Genomic DNA, 4,314 nt, shown 5'->3' on the forward strand with positions numbered 1-4,314 from the left:
AAAAAAATCTGTGTAATTGTATTCAACCCCCCCTTCTACAATTACTTTCTGTTTATTGCCTTACCCTTCGGGACTAACAAACTTGATATCTTTATAATATTATTATGAAATTGATGTTTTTTAGTTATCTGAGTGTTTGAATATTTGTTTATTCCAGTATGTTATGTTTTTTTTAATTAACATGGACATCCAACCCACTATGTGAGCCGACTAATCCCAGGACGACCACCTACTTTGTAAATAGTCCGGAGTCACCGCATTTAAACCTCCGTGACCACAAGGGGATTTTAATTTAATATAGTTAATATCCTTATATAAGAAAAAAGTGCATCTTATAAATTGGAGTAAAAAATCACTGATTAAAAATAAAAAATACACCTTTAAGTTTGATGCATATACAATCATAGAATTATATGATAAAATCCATTTCAAGACCCTTAATCCTTAACTTTTGTTTCACCTTATTCCCTTCTATATAAAACTATATATGATTATACGTTTCGACCAATTACATCCCTGTTTGTAACCAAAAACAAAGCCCAATATCTACTAATACGAGAATCGTTCAAACTGTACTGATTGGATGTCATGTCGACCCTTTTTCCGCCCGTATGCTTTTCAACTGAAATCCAGACAAAAAGATGAAGTTGAATATCGTATAATCTTCTTTAATTACCATGAATACTAAAGAGGTGTTTGGTTAAAGGTATTGAACAATAATTAATGGAAATAAAAATAAACGAAATTGTTTTGTATTATCTATATTATGTTATAAAACATTTGATAAAAACTCTTAAAAACAATTTTTCATGCATAAAGTACTGTTTATTTATGTATATTACTTAAAAATCAAGATTACTAGTATAAAGTGTATGGGTACATCAAGCTTTATGTTTAAATTCGTGTAACCAACTGCAGATAAACATAATCAAATACATAATAAGATAATCATCGAGTTATAACAGAATACTTAATTATTATCTTAAAAATTTATTTTATTAACCCAAAAATACTTAGTTCGTTATTAAACTTCAATTAAATTATAATAAAAAATCAAATTAAAACAAATTACACAAAAACGAACTTTTAAATAGTTAATTTGATACTAATATCGCTTATTTTTTCAAAATTTTATAATTTTTTTAAATTTATATTTCATTCCAAAATAAAAACATTTTTTTTTCTCAAAACCACATAGAATCACATTATATCATTAATACACCCAAAATATAAAATAAAATATTAAAATCAAAATATATCTCATTACATTACACGAGTACAACTTTTAATATAACATAATGAGCTCATTCTTCCATAATTATTAGTTTAAAAAAATATATTATATCAATTATTATTTATTTTCCTTGGCCTAATATTGCCAAAAAAAATACATAAAATAAAATGGATATATAAAATAAAATGGATACATGAAGGTAGCATGTGAAACCAAATAGGTAGCATCTACATAGACATGACATCAAATAATAGATGTTCAACACTATCAAACAAGTAGGAAGAATAGGAAGGTGTTTGTTGTCAATTTTATATTTTAATTATTTTAATATTTAATATTAATAAATAATATATAAACATTTTTTTTACTTCAATAATGGACAAAGTGAGTGAATTAAATATTAGTGTAGTGTGTCTTACTCATCAATTTCCCCTTTTTTTTTTTTTTATAAAATACATTTTTAATAGCAATATAATAAATGTTGCTCTAATTTTTAAGGTAAAATTGGGAAAAATGATTGACTGTGGGAATTTGCATTTTGGGTATTAAAATGTATTTTAAATATTTAATTTTTTAATTAAGTACTTTTTTGTTTTATAAATAAATAATTATTTTAAAAAATAATTTAATTTTCATTCTATCTAATTATGAGATGGAGAGAATTTATCTCTCTATAATTAAAGATAAAATCATTTCTTATTAATTAAAATATATAATAATTATATATTTCTAAAATTTTACGTCTTCTTTATTATACACATCTATTTTTAAAAGGGAAAAAATATACTTAAAGGGTAAAAGTATAATTAAATGGTACAAAAGGAATGATGGCAACGTTTGCGGGCCGGATAAAAAACAAAATAACTCGAATGTGTTAAAAGAAAAAGGAAAGTGGCTGTTTGGTAGGGTGATTAAAACCCCGATAAATCCAAGTCAATCCAATATGAAATAATTCAATTCAAAGTAATCTGATGTCTAATCGAGTTATAAAAATTGTAAAATCATAGATATTTGGTTGATATTGAGTTATTATTATTTAAACCCAATCCAAACCGATGAATCCGATCAATCCAACCCGAAGCAATCCGATGTCTAATCGAGTTGTAAAAATTGTCAAACCGTATGTATTGGGTTGATATTGGGTTACTATTATTTGAACTCAACCCAACTCGATAAATCCGATATCCTTTTATTTCTTGGATTTAATATGATTGTTGAATTTATATTAATATATACATTAGACAATTACACTTATCATATATAATTTTCATATACACATATTTTCAATCTATTTACATCTTTATATAACTCATTCATATATATATGTTCTGAACATATATATGTAAATTAAGAAAATTAATTGAATGTGATATACGTAAAAAATATGGATAAGTTGTATCAAATGGTTGACGATTAAAAAGAAACTATGAGTAGAAAAATAACATATTCAAGGTTAGAATAATATTCCAATGTACCAAAGTATCAACCCGACCAACCCATACATGTTGGGTTGCACTTTGTTTTGAGTTGGGTTGAGTTCAGATTTTTCAAACCACAAACATTGGGTTGGGTTGTTCAAATGTCTTCAACCTAACCATGAACACCCCTACTGTTTTGTTCATGTTAGAGAATGGAAATGACTTTTCATTCCCGTTGTTTAACTTGGAATGAGAATTTATTTATTATATTATATAAAATCGAATAATTTTTTTATTATAATTTCTATTAATTATTAATTAATATTTTTAACCAAACACCTCCCTAAAATGCGATTTGGAATTCTTGTGGGGATGCCTAACATGGATGCATTCACAATCTTTACTAATTTGCCCAAACAACTTTCAACAAAACAGATTTGTAATTGCTTATAAATGGAAATGGAATTCTTTTTTCATATAAAAAACATTGTCATTTATATATGTTATCTTAACAATTATTTGGCATATTTTATTTGGTAATAAAAATACTCATAAAAATGAAAATGGTATTTATTAAAGAGTTTTTAACAACTTTTTATTTTTATATAGTATAGATAATTATTTATAAGTATCTAAAATCTTTATAAAAACATAAATAACTTTTGCTATAAATTAAAATCAAATAATATCAAAACATATGTAATTACAATAATGGACTGATGGTTGGTTTTGAATTATGAAATTTAAAAACGTTATTAGCATGTATAACGATAAAGTCACAGGAGTTTTGATGATTTAGAAAAAAGTCAAAGTTATGAAGAGTTAAGCCGGTTATTATTAAAAAAATGTGAATATCCACAAAATATAGAGATAATAGTTACGGCGTTACATTTAGATTATAAAGATTTTATTTGATATATTTTGAAGCTAAAATTATATATTTGTTGACAATCGACATAAATTCTTGATACATCTTTTTCATGACAATGTGATATATCACCAATTAATCATTTCCGACGTCTAGCTCAGTTGATTAAAGGGCGAGTGAGACGATTTTGTTTAAATACAAAACAAGTATCGGGTTTGATTCTGAGTCCAGAACACCCTGCTAGCCTCAACCATTGAACGAGACAAAGAAATACTGGCATACTTAAAGCAGGTTCCGTATAAGACCGATTATGATTACTTGAAATCAAACTTTTTCCCCAAATTCCGTATTTGTTTCGAGGAAAAACATTTAAGTAATAGAAAATTGACTGAATGACCATTCTTTTTCTCATCAATTGGTCTTCTAATTATTTTTATTTCGATTTTACCTAAATGTCACCATCTCTAGTTAGTTTTAGGGGGGTAAGGATGAACTACCGTATCCCACCCGTGTTCTAGTTAGTTTCACATAAGGACACATCAATATAGGATAAATGTATTATGTTATGTCATGTCCCACCCTGTTTAACGTACCAAATACAGCTTAAAAAACAAAAAAAATTACAGTTAAAATTTCCCTTTTAACTAATTTAACATTTGTAGCTTTACGAGGAACAGAGCGTACAGCAAAGATATATACACGTACCACCCCCACCCACCTTTTCACCGTCGGGCTTCTTGTCTAAAAAAACAGAATTGCCACTCTCTCTCTCTCTCTCTCTCTCTGCATTTCTA

This window comes from Cynara cardunculus (genome assembly GCF_001531365.2).
Source record: "Cynara cardunculus var. scolymus isolate 2C chromosome LG 13, CcrdV1, whole genome shotgun sequence".
Lineage (NCBI taxonomy): Eukaryota > Viridiplantae > Streptophyta > Magnoliopsida > Asterales > Asteraceae > Cynara > Cynara cardunculus.